Source organism: Tursiops truncatus, chromosome 10 (assembly GCF_011762595.2).
Source record: "Tursiops truncatus isolate mTurTru1 chromosome 10, mTurTru1.mat.Y, whole genome shotgun sequence".
Classification (NCBI taxonomy): Eukaryota; Metazoa; Chordata; class Mammalia; order Artiodactyla; family Delphinidae; genus Tursiops; species Tursiops truncatus.
Window position 1 is genome coordinate 18,753,019 of NC_047043.1, and position 18,049 is coordinate 18,771,067.

The following is an 18,049-nucleotide window of genomic DNA, read 5'->3' on the forward strand; positions in this document are numbered from 1 at the left end:
GGAAATCTCTCCCACCAGCCTCAGAAGCAGCAGGATTAAAGCTCCACAATCAACTAGATGTACCCTGCATCTGTGGAATACCTGAATAGACAACGAATCATCCCAAATTGAGGAGGTGGACTTGAGAGCAAGATTTATGATTTTTTCCCCTTTTCCTCTTTTTGCGAGTGTGTATGTATATGCTTCTGTGTGAGATTTTGTCTGTATAGCTTTGCTTCCACTACTTGTCCTAGGGTTCTATCCGTCCTTTTTTTTGTTTGCTTGTTTTTTTAATTTTTTCTTAATAATTATTTTTTATTTTAATAACTTTATTTTATCTTTATTTTATTTTATATTTTCCTTTTTTCCTTCCTTCCCTCCTTCGTTACTCCCTCCCTCCCTCCCTCGCTCCTTTCTTTCTTCCTTCCTTTCTTTCTTTCTTTCTTTCCTTTCTTCTTCTACTACTAATTCTTTCTTTCTACTTTTTCTCCCTTTTACTCTGAGCCGTGTGGATGAAAAGCTCTTGGTGCTACAGCCAGGAGTCAGTGCTGTGCCTCTGATGTGGGAGAGCCAACTTCAGGACACTGGTCCACAAGAGACCTCCCAGCTCCACATAATATCAAATGGCGAAAATCTCCGAGAGATCTCCATCTGAACACCAGCAGCCAGCTTCACTCAACGACCAGCAAGCTACAGTGCTGGACACCCTATGCCAAACAACTAGCAAGACAGGAACACAACCCCATCCATTAGCAGAGAGGCTGCCTAAAATCATAATAAGTCCACAGACACCCCAAAACACACCAACAGACGTGGACTTACCCAACAGAAAGACAAGATCCAGCCTTATCCACCAGAACACAGGCATTAGTCTCCTCCACCAGGAAGCCTACACAACCCACTGAACCAACCTGAGCCACTGGGGACAGACGCCAAAAACAACGGGAACTACGAACCTGCAGCCTGCAAAAAGGAGACCCCAAACATGGTAAGATAGCAAATGAGAAGACAGAAAAACACAGAGCAGTTGAAGGAGCAAGATAAAAAACCACCAGACCTAACAAATGAAGAGGAAATAGGCAGTCCATCTGAAAAAGAATTCAGAATAATGATAGAAAGATGATCCAAAATCTTGAAAATAGAATAGACAAAATGCAAGAAACATTTAACAAGGACCTAGAAGAAATAAACATGAAATAAGCAATGATGAACAACACAATAAATGAAATTTAAAATACTCTAGATGGGATCAATAGCAGAATAACTGAGGCAGAAGAATGGATAAGTTACCTGGAAGATAAAATAGTGGAAATAACTACTGCAGAGCAGAATAAAGAAAAAAGAATGAAAAGAACTGAGGACAGTCTCAGAGACCTCTGGGACAACATTAAACGCACCAACATTCGAATGATAGGGGTTCCAGAAGAAGAAGAGAAAAAGAAAGGGACTGAAAAATATTTGAAGAGATTATAGTTGAAAACTTCCCTAATATGGGAAAGGAAATAGTTAATCAAGTCCAGGAAGCACAGAGAGTGTCATACAGGATAAATCCAAGGAGAAATACGCCAAGACACATATTAATCAAACTGTCAAAAATTAAATATAAAGAAAACATATTAGAAACAGCAAGGGAAAAACAAGCCAGAAGGGACTGGCAGGACATATTTAAAGTGATGAAGGAGAAAAACCTGCAACCAAGATTACTCAACCCAGCAAGGATCTCATTCAGATTTGATAGAGAAATTAATACCCTTACAGACAAGCAAAAGCTAAGAGAGTTCAGCACCACCAAACCAGCTTTACAACAAATGCTAAAGGAACTTCTCTAGGCAAGAAACACAAGAGAAAGAAAAGACCTACAATACCGAACCCAAAACAATTAAGAAAATGGGAATAGGAACATACACATCTATAACTACCTTAAATGTAAATGGTCTAAATGCTCCTACCAAAAGACACAGACTGGCTGAATGCATACAAAAACAAGACCCATATATATGCTTTCTACAAGAGACCCACTTCAGACCTAGAGACACATAAGGACTGAAACTAAGGGGATAGAAAAAGACATTTCATGCAAATGGAAACCAAAAGAAAGCTGAGTAGCAATTCTCATATCAGACAAAATAGACTTTAAAATAAAGACTATTAGAAGAGACAAAGAAGGACACTACATAATGATCAAGGGATCGATCCAAGAAGAAGATAAAACAATTGTAAATATTTATGCACCCAATATAGGAGCACCTCAATACATAAGGCAAATACTAACAGCCATAAAAGGGGAAATCGACAGTAACACGTTCATAGTAGGGGACTTTAACACCCCACTTTCACCATTGGACAGATCATCCAAAATGAAAATAAGTAAGGAAACACAAGCTTTAAATGATACATTAAACACGATAGACTTAATTGATATTTATAGGACATTCCATCCAAAAACAACAGAATACACATTATTCTCAAGTGCTCATGGAACATTCTCCAGGATAGATCATATCTTGGGTCACAAATCAAGCCATGGTAAATTTAAGAAAATTGAAATTGTATCAAGTATCTTTTCCAACCACAGTGCTATGAGACTAGATATCAATTACAGGAAAAGATCTGTAAAAAATACAAACACATGGAGGCTAAACAATACACTACTTAATAACAAAGTGATCACTGAAGAAATCAAAGAGGAAGTCAAAAAATACCTAGAAACAAATGACAATGGAGGCTCGACGACCCAAAACCTATGGGATGCAGCAAAAGCATTTCTAAGAGGGAAGTTTATAGAAATACAATCCTACCTTAAGAAACAGGAAACATCTCGAATAAACAACCTAACCTTGCACCTAAATCAATTAGAGAAAGAAGAACAAAAAAACCCCAAAATTAACAGAAGGAAAGAAATCATAAAGGTGAGATCACAAATAAATGAAAAAGGAATGAAGGAAACTATACCAAAGATCAATAAAACTAAAAGCTGGTGCTTTGAGAAGATAAACAAAATTGATAAACCATTAGCCAGACTCATCAAGAAAAAAAGGGAGAAGACTCAAATCAATAGAATTAGAAATGAAAAAAGAGAAGTAACAACTGACACTGCAGAAATACAGAAGATCATGAGAGATTACTACAAGCAACTCTAAGCCAATAAAATGGACAACCTGGATGAAATGGACAAATTCTTAGAAATGCACAACCTGCCAAGACTGAATCAGGAAGAAATAGAAAATATGAACAGACCAATCACAAGCACTGAAATTGAAACTGTGATTAAAAGTCTTCCAACAAACAAAAGCCCAGGACCAGATGGCTTCACAGGAGAATTCGATCAAACATTTAGAGAAGATCTAACACCTATCCTTCTCAAACTCTTCCAAAATATAGCAGAGGGAGGAACACTCCCAAACTCATTCTACGAGGCCACCATCACCTTGATACCAAAACCAGACAAGGATGTCACAAAGGAAGAAAACTACAGGCCAATATCACTGATGAACACAGATGCAAAAATCCTCACCAAAATACTAGCAAACAGACTCCAACAGCACATTAAAAGGATCATACACCATGATCAAGTGGGATTTATTCCAGGAATGCAAGGATTCTTCAATATACGCAAATCAATCAATGTGATACACCATATTAACAAATTGAAGGAGGAAAACCATATGATCATCTCAATAGATGCAGAAAAAGCTTTTGACAAAATTCAACACCCATTTATGATAAAAACCCTGCAGAAAGTAGGCATAGAGGGAACTTTCCTCAACATAATAAAGATCATATATGACAAACCCACAGCCAACATCGTCCTCAATGGTGAAAAACTGAAAGCATTTCCACTAAGATCAGGAACAAGACAAGGTTGTCCACTCTCACCACTATTATTCAACATAGTTTTGGAAGTTTTAGCCACAGCAATCAGAGAAGAAAAGGAAATAAAAGGAATCCAAATCGGAAAAGAAGAAGTAAAGTTGTCACTGTTTGCAGATGACATGATACTCTACATAGAGAATCCTAAAGATGCTACCAGAAAACTACTAGAGCTAATCAATGAATTTGGTAAAGTAGCAGGATACAAAATTAATGCACAGAAATCTCGGGCATTCCTATACTCTAATGATGAAAAATCTGAAAGTGAAATCAAGAAAACACTCCCATTTACCATTGCAACAAAAAGAATAAAATATCTAGGAATAAATCTACCTAAGGAGACAAAAGACCTGTATGCAGAAACTTATAAGACACTGATGAAAGCAATTAAATATGATACAAATAGATGGAGAGATATACCATATTCTTGGATTGGAAGAATCAACATTGTGAAAATGAGTCTACTACCCAAAGCCATCTACAGATTCAATGCAATCCCTATCAAACTACCACTGGCATTTTTCACAGAAGTGAACAAAAAATTTCACAATTTGTATGGAAACACAAAAGACCCCGAATAGCCAAACAATCTTGAGAATGAAAAACGGAATGAAGGAATCAAGGTCCCTGACTTCAGACTATACTACAAAGCTACAGTAATCAAGACAGTATTGTACTGGCACAAAAACAGAAATGTACATCAATGGAACACGATAGAAAGCCCAGAGATAAACCCAAGAACATATGGTCACCTCATCTTTGATAAAGGAGGCAGTAATGTACAGTGGAGAAAGGACAGCCTCTTCAATAAGTGGTGCTGGGAAAATTGGACAGGTACATGTAAAAGTATGAGATTAGATCACTCCCTAACACCATACACAAAAATAAGCTCAAAATGGATTAAAGACCTAAATGTAAGGCCAGAAACTATTAAACTCTTAGAGGAAAACATAGGTAGAACACTCTATGACATAAATCACAGCAAGATCCTTTTTGACCCACCTCCTAGAGAAATGGAAATAAAAACAAAAATAAACAAATGGTACCTAATGAAACTTCAAATCTTTTGCAGAGCAAAGAAAACCATAAACAAGACCAAAAGACAACCCTCAGAATGGGAGAAAATATTTGCAAATGAAGCAACTGACAAAGGATTAATCTCCAAAATTTACAAGCAGCTCATGCAGCTCAATAACAAAGAAACAAACAACCCAATCCAAAAATGGGCAGAAGACCTAAATAGATATTTCTCCATAGAAGATATACAGACTGCCAACAAACACATGAAAGAATGCTCAACATCATTAATCATTAGAGAAATGCAAATCAAAACTACAATGAGATATCATCTCACACCAGTCAGAATGGCCATCATCAAAAAATCTAGAAACAATAAATGCTGGAGAGGGTGTGGAGAAAAGGGAACACTCTTGCACTGCTGGTGGGAATGTGAATTGGTACAACCACTATGGAGAACAGTATGGAAGTTCCTTAAAAAACTACAAATAGAACTACCATATGACCCAGCAATCCCACTACTGGGCATATACCCTGAGAAAACCATAATTCAAAAAGACTCATGTACCAAAATGTTCATTGCAGCTCTATTTACAATAGCCTGGAGATGGAAACAACCTAAGTGCCCATCATCAGATGAATGGATAAAGAAGATGTGGCACAAATATACAATGGAATATTACTCAGCCATAAAAAGAAACGAAATTGAGCTATTTGTAATGAGGTGGATAGACCTAGAGTCTGTCATACAGAGTGAAGTAAGTCAGAAAAAGACAAATACCGTATGCTAACACATATATATGGAATTTAAGAAAAAAAAATGTCATGAAGAACCTAGGGGTAAGACAGGAATAAAGGCACAGACCTACTAGAGAATGGACTTGAGGACACGGGGAGTGGGAAGGGTAAGCTGTGACAAAGTGAGAGAGAGGCATGGACATATATACACTACCAAACGTAAGGTAGATAGCTAGTGGGAAGCAGCCGCATAGCACAGGGAGATCAGCTCCGTGCTTTGTGACCGCCTGGAGGGGTGGGATAGGGAGGGTGGGAGGGAGGGAGATGCAAGAGGGAAGAGATATGGGAACATATGTATATGTATAACTGATTCACTTTGTTATAAAGCAGAAACTAACACACCATTGTAATCCAGTTATACTCCAATAAAGATGCAAAAAAACAAAAAATCTTGGAAACTAAAGAGAATGATATCTATACGAAGAATTCTAGTAGTGTGTGTGTGTGTGTGTGTGTGTGTGTGTGTGTGTGTGTGTGTTGACCAAAAGAAATACTGGATTTACAAAGTATTATCCCAAATATCCTTTCCATCTCATGGGTTCTACTGTGAAATATATCTCAGATTCTGTATTCAAGAGTCTTCCATTCCAACCTCATAGATTTCCATCCCATGCATTTCAACAAGGGATAAGAGGTTAAGCTTGGAAGTAGTGCTTACACCGCCATTGCTAATATTTTTCTCAGGACTTAATCAGACAATTTCGTGGATCAGGCAAGCCCTGAAAGCCCATCACCTCTTAAATGTCTCAGTCCATTACTTTAAATCCATACTGTGATTTATGTATTTGCAACCTCCTAAACCCAAATATTGTTGAATTAAACCACAGGAGATCGAAATATTCAGTATTCTGGCAATGAATTTTAAGATTTTTCCTTTTTTCCACAGGGTTTACAACCTTAAAATAACAACTCCTCTCTATTTTTTTCTTTGCTTTATCTAAAAACCCGAAACTTACAGAAAAAAACAAAACAAAAAAAAAAAAGCAAAAAAAAACCCTCTTGAATATAAGACTTTGTGTCCTAGCAGTGACTGAGTGTGGCTGGACTGGAAATATTGCCTTTGCTCTTATGGTGTTTGTGTATTGAGTTCCTGGCAGTATAATTCTGGCATTAGAAAAAAAGAATTCCATCTACAGAGTATTTTTTCAGGAATTATCAGTGCCAGCCATGGTTTTAAGTTACACGTTAACAGTGAAGAGGGGAGACGCTGCCCCAGATGGTGGATGTAAAATGTGCCATAAATTTTAATGAAGCAAATAAGTCACTAATAACCCTACTGCTAACACTGCTATGTTTGGGGCCGACCTTAATAAAGGAAAATTAAAAAGGCACATGCAGCCCTTAAACAAGTGCCTAAGAAGCCTAATATGATTTACTAATTCAGCTATTCACACTCTGATTGCACAGCCTCTGGTCATCTGCTCAAGTACAGCTGCTTCATGTAAAATAAATAAATAAATAAATAAGTTTATTGACCACCAGATGTCCCAGCCTGTAACGTGTGCTGGTAGATTTCAGGTCACCCAAAGTTCAAGCATATTTCCTAAATATACATATGTTTTTGGTAGCAACACTACCTTGGAAACCATACATGTGTAATTTTTTTTTTTTCAGTCAGAGCCTAGAGGTAACTTCATGCTTCCTTTAAGTTGTGAGATCTCAACCAATGGATTTCTTTTGGTGAAGCAAAGTCTAACAGATAGACTGTTGGTTAAGGATTCTGGGAAAGGGCATATGGGACTTCTTCATTTTTCATTAAAACCCTGGCAGAGATTCCTGAAGCTAGGCATCATTAAGTTTTTACCAACCCAAACAATTAACTTGGACATGGTAACTGCGTATCATTTTCTAGTTGAGATAACTGATGCCCAGGGAGGTTTATATGATTCAGCCAACACCACGTGGAGCATAGAGGACAACCAACAATCAAATGCAAATCTCTTAGACCAAATAATGTTATAATGTACGTATGCAGGATGCAGATCTAATAAGGTACTAATCCATCTATGCATTATTATCTGCACACACAAATAGGAAAAATAAAGCATGAGATAAAAATGAAATAATAATATTTTAAGGTATCTTGCTAAGTGTTACAGCTTCACTATTCTTAGCTAAAATCTTGAGGCAAAATATATAGTTAAGGCAAGGCTCATCCATCACTAACCATGGTGGATAAGCATATTTTAAATAATCTTCTTTGTAATATTAATTCTGAGGTACCGATTTCTCATCAGATATAATTATATCATCCTTTCCTCCTTCTGAAGCAGTTGATGAAGAGCTCATAGGAAATAGAGAAGTATCAGCGCTACGCTCTCTTATTGTTTGCTGCAATTACGTGATCCGTACTATTTTTGACCCATACTTTCTCCTCAGGACTCCTATGCCACTTGCCCATTTCATGAGGATTTAGTTCAGTTAAAAGAGGATAATACCATTTAAAATCCCACTTAACTAAAGGCATGTAAATTGCAATATATCACACAGTTGTGGTACGCGGGCCTCTCACTGTTGTGGCCTCTCCCGTTGCGGAGCACAGGCTCCGGACGCGCAGGCTCAGCGACCATGGATCACGGGCCCAGCCGCTCCGCGGCATGTGGGATCTTCCCAGACCGGGGCACGAACCCGTGTCCCCTGCATCGGCAGGCGGACTCTCAACCACTGCGCCACCAGGGAAGCCCTATCACACAGTTTTGAAAGCCAACACCTGCATGAAGAAACCACCAGTAGTCCCTCTGTGGGGGTGGATGCTTCCTCCTGGTACATCGCCTACTCTGAAATACACGAGGCACTCAGCAGACGGATGGAATGGGGGATCCAGAGTAAATATGTTCATATTATTGAGTACATTTCCACTGTCTCACCTTATTCCTTTCTTATTTTTAAATAAAAATATACACTGAAGCTCTATTTTTTCTCACATTCATCATTAAATATTATCACCTCAGATCATAAGCTATCTCAAGGCACCATTACATTCATTAAGACATTCACAGTCCTTAATATAAGGCCTCATATCTGATGTTCTGCCTCGTCTAATGAAATATTCTTGTTTGCCAACATGTTCCAGTTACTCTCCCAAAATATTCCAAAATGTCATGTGATGTTTAATGACATATTCCTGAACTATTTAATGCAGATGAGAAACAACATACACACAGAAAAACATGAGCATTATTATGGCAGATTTACGTCGAGTTTGGTCATTTATGTAGACAAAGATTTTAGCGAAATATGAATGAAAAAGATTTTAGCGAAATATGAAAAGGAAAGCTCAAGTGCATAAATGCATAGGTTTGTATGCTTGAACTTTGAATTCTGTACTAGGAGACTCCAATAGAATGTTTGTTTTCTAAACAGGACTTTTTTCAGCCCATACGACTTTGTATTTTGACTGTAAACTTGTTTATATATTTAAATTGTTTTTCCTTTACCTTTGGTCCTAAACAAGAGAAAAAGTCATTTCTCCCACACAAGAGGATGATCCAAACTGATGCCCTGTTCTACCCATATCTATCCACAAACTCTGAGACTAAAGAAAGGCTGCTTCTCAATAAGACTTTTAACAAAATTTAGAACCATGTCCCATGGAATTTAAAGTATCATGCTTCAGACTTCTGTCAGGTTTTCTATTGATTACATTAACCCTCAGTGTGGAAAGCGAAAGGAAATTTCTACTGTTCAGTAATTATTTTGTATATTAAGATATTACTTTCAATTATTTACAGTCTTTCACATCCCCCAACCAGTCTCTCCAAACTTTTTTTCCCTTAAATATTTTAGTTAAATTTCACCAAAGCACAAATGTCCCAGGATCCTTCATAACTGTTTAAAGATAAAAATATTGTTTCTGTATAGTATGCCAATGGATACTCAGAACAAACTATGCAGTTTTCTAAAATGTTTTACTTCAAACACAAATATTTCAAAGGATGATAGATGAAGATTTATGCTATATTTTCAATGTAAAAATAATTTGTAATGTAAAAGTTATTTTAAAATAATTTTAATAAAATTAATTTTAAATCTGGGTGATGGGGGGTTGAAAAACGTGTTAAAAAGAAAACTCTCCTGAGATATGAAATTTTCAAGTTAATGTTTCAATAACAGATTATCTAGCCTGTCATTTACCTGCCTTATCCTCAGTCAAGAAAGTGAGGAATACAATGCATTTCAAATAAAACTGTGCTGAAAATCCAGTCATCGCAGCTCTAAGTAGAACTGCTATCAGAAGCTGCAGGGATAGAACGTTTTAACCATGGTTTAGAAATTTTTCTGAATTTGGAGCCAGTCGAAGATGACCCCACAGAATTGGACGAGAGTATGCACTCTGGCTTATTCATGGGGGGTTTCTCACACCTTCCCCTTAGACATGTTTAATTAGCCAGGGCCTGTTGTGTTTATTTGGTAGATGTGGATACAAATGGAAAAAAGGTCTTTTCATCTCTTTTTATCAGTAGTCCCCCAGAGCCAAGGCAGGTGTCTGTGGGATTAAACATAATTACAAAGGGAGAGGGTGAGAGAAGAAGGGAGCTAGATAATAATTCCCAACAGAGCTGGAATTTGAGAATGGGAGCAGGTGCTGCAAGAGGCCCCATGTATCCAACTAATTTAAGCCACGATGTTGTGTAAAGGCCCACATATTCATCCTTTCAACAGGGAGGGCACTGGCAGTCTGTGAGTACAAAGACAACCCAGTCGGAGCGATGCCAAGATGGCCGGCTTCAGCACCATGGCTACCAGGGTAACCAGACCCTGCTTCTCACTGCTGCCTTTGTTGGGTGGCAGCCACAGGAAACAAAGTGCCACTTCTTACCATTGTACAGGCACATGCATAATCATCCTCTTTTTGGCTTATCATCGTGAATTAGCAATTACTCTAGTATTAAATGGAAGAGCAGCAGCAGGTGACAAAGCACCACAACTTCTAGTTTATATTTCTGAACCACTTCATTTAGTTTTTTCAGTTTTGGATTGACCTCTTCAGCTAGTGTATTCCTACTGTGCAGAAAATTCTATGATCCCATAGAAAATCAGTTTTCTTTCTCAATTTGGAGGGTCTGACCCATGATTCTACTGAAGGGGGAAAGAAAGCACTGAAAGAAATATGGACAAAAAGGTCCTTCTTCAACTAAGAGAACACCTGGACCATATAAAGGAGACACAAACCTTAGAGCTCTCACCACCTCCCTGTGCCAGGGCAGCTTCCCATCGCAGGCTGACTCATCCAAGCCACTGTGACTCTGTCTGGACTCTTCATTTAAGATCCATTATTTACTGAAACTTTTGAGATAATGCCACTTTTTATCTGGTTGTACCCACAGTTCTCTAGCATTTACAGAATGAGAGGGGAACTAGGAGATTTTCGTTCTTATGATTCTGTGCTTTCCAAACCCAGTGAATGGAGAAGAATTTTAATAGTAACTGATAAATTATTTCAATCAGTCTTGAGAGAAGGAATTTTTTTGTAAACTTCAAAAAGAAGAAGGAAGACCTATTTTTAAAGCTGGGTACAATTTTTTTTCAGACCTGGGAGGAATTCTTGAATGTTAGTATTCCAAACTGTAATAATAAAACAGAGGGAATAAAGTTATTTTTCCAACGTGTCACTGGGTACCATTTATTTCATAGTGGTATACATTACTATGTAATAGGAATATTTTACTTATACAAGCAAAATACCTGTTTTGATATTTTCTTTTCTGTCAGCTAGGAAAAATAAAATCAAAGGATTGGTATTTTCAATGTATACAATTATAAAATGACTTTATTGTCTAATTATACATTTCATATAGGCACCCAGGTACAGTCTTTTTCTTTTTATATGTCATCTAATACCTTGTAAATTACCTGAAAACACAGTTAGTGGCTGCTCTAAGCCCAATGGTAATGTCAGAACTTACAGTTTGATGAACATATATATTTAGGACACCAGGAGGGAGTCTTAATCTGGGCTCATTATTAGCACTTTGGCATCTCAGAATACATCAGGGCATGCTAGCAAAAGTGAGGATAAATCTCTGAAGGATTAAAGAGCCTTTTTAGAGGGTACTGAGTAAAGGCAGACGTTTCTGGAAAGCAGGTTCTGAGAATACAGAGTAAATTAAAGGTATCTTTGCACTTCGAAAACAAAGTCAATGGAGAAAAAATTCACTCTGAGGAAACTGTTAGAATGTACTGATTCTATTCAGGGATACTAATTGGGTATCTGTGGGAAGAGAGGGAGACAGAGAAGAGATTATCAAGAAGGAAATTGTTTTTCAAATTAGCTCCTGGGAGATTTTGTACCAGGATTCTAAGCAGTACTCTATGCAATAAAATTAAAATGAGTCAAATGATAGAGCTCATGAGCTACTTGGAGTTCTAAAAGAAATAGAATTAAAGGTATCTCAGTGTGGGACCTGATAAAACATTGTAATAATGTTGGGAGAGGGTCCTTCCGCTATTTTAGTGATGCCATCATTAGGGGCTGGATTAGGCCATCTGTGATAAGGTTAACAGCAGCGATGAAGAGAAGAATGAAATCTTAGGGCAGTGTGACTGGAGCAGCGGCCAAGACTATGAAAGGTCAATTAACACAAAGCTTGGAGAAGCCCCAGGAGAAACTGAAGCAGCAACAGAGAGGAAAATATCAGAAACCGAGTACAAAGAGGCTGTGGCCGCAATGGGGTTTTTTCAGGAAGGGTTGGCTTAAGGTTCCAGCAATTAATCTAGAGGGGCTTAAAGACAGGGCAATTTTTGTTATTAATTTTACCCTAATTGTACCTACCACTTGGTCAGCTCTGAGAAAGTCTGGTACCTAAAACTGCAATATGCATGGCTTGTCTATGCTTATATAAAGTATAAATTATTTATGAATGCTTTCAAAAGGGAAAGGAAAGATTTGACAGAATGAGCCCTATCTTATTCCAGGAGAAAAAAATTTGATATGCTTAATATTTAAATATCATGAACAATGATCATTTTATTTAGAGTCTCTGTAAAGCATTTATCTCAACCTTGGGACCAGAGTGAGGAGTCTTCAGAAAGCTACCTACCGAAGGAGATGGCGTTGTTAAATTATTTCAGCCCTTATCACTGAGGTGAACTGGATCTGGGAGTGAGTCTCAGACTGGATCAGCTGGCAGGCAGCTAAAGAGAAGGTTGGACTTTGAAACAAGAAGGATGAGGATTTTTAGAGGCCACCCTCAATTCACCCACTTAAATCAAAAACTTGAATTCAGTAACAGTTTCAGGCTTCTTGGGTAAGCGGCTATCAGGTATGGGTATGGAAAGCATAAGCAATGATGAGAAGTGGAGGAAAAGAATTACCTGGGGCCAAGGCTCTGGAGTCAGCTCTAGGAACATTCTAAAATGACTCTGTTCATTTGAAACACCTCAGAGTCTGGGGATCTGGGTACAAATGTGTGCATCCGTGACGTAAGATGGCACTTGCAGGGAAAGCAGGGGAACAAAGCATGTCTAGTCACCAAATGGAATCATGAAAGGGGATTCAGGGAGGGGCCTGTGTAAAGCTTTTGCCACTGGGTAGCTCCACCTTTATGGATCTGTAGGAGGTATCTGGGGGTGGACCTAAGGCTGCCATTAAACAACAGAGCCTGCGGCCTGGAAGGTGGTCCAGAGGAGACTGAAGGCAAGCTGGGATCTGCTGGCTACTGCCTATCTGCTCACCACTGGATCTCAATGAAATTACCTTGCTTGAGTGATAGCTCCTTCCAAACCTGGAGTAACATTCCCTTTTTACTTTTTACTTCTAATATAGAACCAAGGAGGAAAAAGGATTCTAGAAAATAAAGTTCACAGCTTAACCACACTGATATACCACAATCTAGCAGAGTCCATTCCCTGTCAGCATGACACATACACACCTCTTTTAATCGTACTTAACTTACAAATAAAGAGAACAGCAAAATCCATCTAACATGGTGTCATTCCTATTACAACCAAAACACATTTATCTTCCACCCCAAAGCATAGACAAAGTCAATTCATCCATATCTGGGTGATGTTCATTTCTCTTCTAGCTGAGTCACACACCAGTTTTGATATCTTGTAAATTAAATATTGAGATATATGTTATTTGCTAACATACCTTAGATTAGATAGTCATCATTTCTACAACTGATCATGTGGTCATATTTGGTATTTATGATGTTCTTTCAATACCCATTCTTTATTTTCTTTGGCCTCAGAAGACAGCTTAGCTGGTCATGCTTTCTTTGCTGGGTGGGATGGTTTAAACCTTCATTGCTAATGAATCTGGCCATTTGCAGTACTGCCTGCATTGGGTTGTAGTTTACAATTAATTTTTATCACAAAGCATGGTAATAATAAGAGGTGTTCCAGAAGTATTCCTCTGTTGCAAACATATTTCTCCCTGTGTCTACTGTGTACTAGCAACTGAATTCCCCCTTAATAAGATCAGTGGTCGCAGCCTCACGCCTCATAGTTCAGTGATGGGAGGAGCCCAAAAGAGCCAGGTGGCAGACTCAGCTTCCAGTTTCATGGAAACAGTATGGCCCTCTGGTGAAAGTATTTCTTCCTTGAAAACTAAGACCTTTAAATCAGCGTAGCCCAAAATTGTGGGAACAGGAGACAAAAATTTTGCTAGTGGTTGATTATCAGTAAGTAACAGTGAGAAGAATCACTCACATTCCAGTTGATTCCCAAAGGCTAGTAGCTATGGGAGAGAGAGCACCATACATAGGTTGCCTATTCAGAACATGTTCTGCAGCCTTGAGGACATTATCCAAAACAGCTGGCACTATAACCTAGTCTTTAAAAAGCTATTTCATAATTCTAACTATTCAGCTGATCCAGGTGATGGAAGACATGGAAAAATCAATGCATTCCATCAGCATAAACCTATTGCTGCACTTTAGTCTTCTGGTTGGTCAGAATCAATCTCTGTGGAATGTGATGACAGCAAATGAGGTATTCTGTAAGTCCACAGTTTCTTTGGAAGGAGTGTTTGAACATGAACAGGAAAGGCAAATCCATATTCACAGTAAGGATCTATTCTAGTAAGAACAAATGCTGCTCCTTCCATGGTAGAAAACAACCAACACAACCAACCTTCAAACAGATGGCTGGCTTACACTCTGCGTGCCATATTGGGGGCTCAGGGCTGATCTTTGCTGTTGGCAGTTTGGAAACTCACCAGTGCCTGTAGCCAGAACAGCACAGTGGAATAGATGTCTGTGTTGCAGAGTGTATACAGTCGCCATCCCTGCTTCCATGGCCACTTTTTTCACAAGCTCATTGTACAAGGATAGGGGTGACTGAGGAAAGATGCTAACTGACATTCACAGAATGTGTCGCTTTGTCCAGAATATTCAGACATCTTTTGTTGATGTTTCTCTTTATGAGCAATTACAAGATACCTTCAGAGTCTGTGCCCATTTGAAAAGACCTAGTCATATACTTCTCCCCTAGAGCTCTTATTACTGATTTTCCAATCATGTTCCTTCCTAATTTTTTTTAACCATTTGGCCAAATTGTTAAATACTGCCCATGTATTAGTGTGGATCTGGACATCTGGATATCTCCCCTACCAAGTAAAATGAGAAACCATGTGAAAGGCTAGAAATTTTGCCCACTGGAAGACCTTACCTTCTTCACTGTCTTTTAAGACCTCCCTAGTATATGGCTATATTGCTTCAAACACCTACGTTAGGATAGATTCGGCATATCATGTAAAATCATGTATAAATCAGGACCCAGGTTTTTCTTCTTTAGTCAGCTCATCCCGGGGAACTACCCATGAGGCCAGAGGGGACTGTTGAGAGACAGAAGGCAAAGCAGCACCAGTAGGAGCCTCGGGAATCTGAGCCACTTCAGTGCCTTCAGTGACTGTTTGAGCCCCGTCTCACTATCAACCTGATAGTAGGGCACTTCTATGCACACCTGACTCTATCCTTCAGTGAGTCACACAATTCCAGTTCATTATGGACGTCTAGGTTACAGGAAAACTTAGGGGCCCTTGGAAAAATGTTTATTTTCTGATGGGTCCCAGTGATAAGCCACAAGGTTCTTTCTCAAAAGAATAGTTATCTGCTAAAGACGACATGGTTTTGTTCTAAAATGTTAAGCCTGTACAGAGTCAGCTATAGGGACTTTCCATACATCATACCTCTCTTCTATAAACACTTTGAGAACCACTGAGTTGGCTGGGTCACACAGTCCAAGAGACAGAGTGGCTTATATAGCAAGGGGAACCTGCGAAGAAGCCGTTTCTTGCTTTGTCACACTCAAAACTGGCATTCTTTCTATTATTCCCCAAAGCATATGTGGCTTCCAAACTCCAAAGAGGCTCACTAAGCATTACATCTTTTTCTTAGTTTTAAGAAGAGTCAGACGTGGAAACTCTTCCTTCATCTTGGAAAGAATATTAAAACATGCCCCAGATATTTCACCATGCTGCCAGACCCTTGAATTTCAGTGGGATTTACTTCTCACCCTCTGACATACATGCTTCTTTCCTTCCAAAATATCCAAGATGGTTGCTACTTCCTAATTTTGATTCCTGTCAACCTGATATCAGTGGAGGGTCTAATATGAAGTCTTGTATGGAGAAGTGATCAATGATCTTTTGGGTGAGATTACAAGAGAGGGCTGGAGTATTGATGTAGCTCTAAGATAAAACAGTGAAAGTTTATTTCTGGTTTTGTAAATGAAAAGCAATATGCTTTTTGTGGTCTTTTACTAACATAAAAAAATCCAACAATTCAATAATTGGCTACCCAATATCAGGAGGTGTGTTCCTTTGCTTCAGTAAAGAAACCACATATGCCTTAAAAATCTAAAAATAGAGTTACCATATGATCCAGCAATCTCACTCCTGGGCACATATCCAGAAAAGATGAAAACAATGTTTATGGCAGCACTATTTACAGTAGTCAAGATATGGAAGCTACCTAAGTGCCCAGCAACAGATGAACAGATAAAGAAGATACGGTGTATATTTATACAATGGAATATTACTCAGCCATAAAAAATGAAATAATGCCATTTGCAGCAAAATGGATGGATGGACATAGATATTATCATACTAAGTGAAGTAAGTCAGACAGAGAAAGACAAATATCATATGATATCACTTATCTGTGAAATCTTAAAAAAAATGATACAAATGAACTTATTTACGAAGCAGAAATAGATTTACAGACACTGAAAACAAACTTATGGTTACCAAAGGAGAAAGGGGGGGTGGTGGGTAAGGGTTAAATTAGGAGTTTGGGATTAACAGATACAGACTACTATATATAAAATGGATAAAGAACAAGGACCTACTGTACAGCACAGGGAACTATATTCAATATCTTATAATAACCTAGAGTGGAAAATAATCTGAAAAAGAATATATATAATATATATTATATTAAATATATATTATATTTTATATATATTACAAAAATATATATATTATATATATAATATATAACTGAATCACTTTGCTGTACACCTGAAACTAACACAACATTGTAAATTAACTATACGTCAGTAAAAATATTTTAAAAGAAGAAAAAAAAAAGAAACCACATATGGAACAGAGATGAAATTAGAGTCACAGCTTGATTAAATTTAAAAGAATCCACTGTAATTCTCTAAGATCAGTCTGGGTTTTGCTCAAGATGAATAGGTGAGGTTCAATGGAGATGTGATAGGAATCACAACATCTGCGTGCTTCAAATCTTCAATGGTGGCCTCTTTGTCCTGATTCGTAAACTTCAGTTTTGTCTCTGCCTTCACACCCTCCACTGCTGCTTCTCTTGTGTGTACTCATTCTAACACAGCCCTTCCATGCTCAATCTGCCCCCGATTGTTCTAACCACTTACCCCACTGTCTGAGCATGACCTTCTTGTACGGAGCATACTTCTTGTACTCAGTCTTCTGAGACTTTTGTTGATTCGTAAACTCGGTAGCTTCCCAGGTGAAATCTGAAGCTGGCCCCTGTAAGGAAGGCAAGGAGAGACTGAAGAAAGAGGCAGACCACTCTGGATTTGTAGGTGGCATGTATAACAAGCAAGGGAACTTACATATGAGGTTAGTCTTGGGTGGCTGCAAGGTGAGTTGATCTCAACACCCACGTGCGAGAATCTTAAAGTTTATGTAGAGGCCCTAACTGCGCTCAGGCACTTATGCCGTCCAGATGGTCTCAACAACTCCTTACTCTCTCAAGGCTACGTCCCTGGAACAGTTCCCACTGTGGGAATGGTGGACAGAATGTACATTCCAAGGAGAGGGGGAGGGGTGAGGAGCCTCCGATTGACCAGGTTGAGCTCACAGGTCAACCAGCGGGCACTCACACCCTCCCGATTACCTCCTCCAACAATTCAATAGGAAACAGAGGACCTATATTGTTACCTTCCAGGTTTACCA

At 38.5% G+C, this 18,049-nt stretch overlaps 1 long non-coding RNA gene across 1 annotated transcript in view; it reads right to left on the reverse strand.

The window, feature by feature from the left end:
* LOC141279637 (uncharacterized) overlaps window positions 1–17,577 on the reverse strand; it is a 30,663-nt gene extending 13,086 nt beyond the window's left edge. Inside the window, exon 1 of the long non-coding RNA XR_012334219.1 lies at window positions 17,506–17,577. This is a non-coding gene — a long non-coding RNA (uncharacterized lncRNA). The remainder of the gene's footprint in view (window positions 1–17,505) is intronic.
* Window positions 17,578–18,049: the final 472 nt, after the last annotated feature.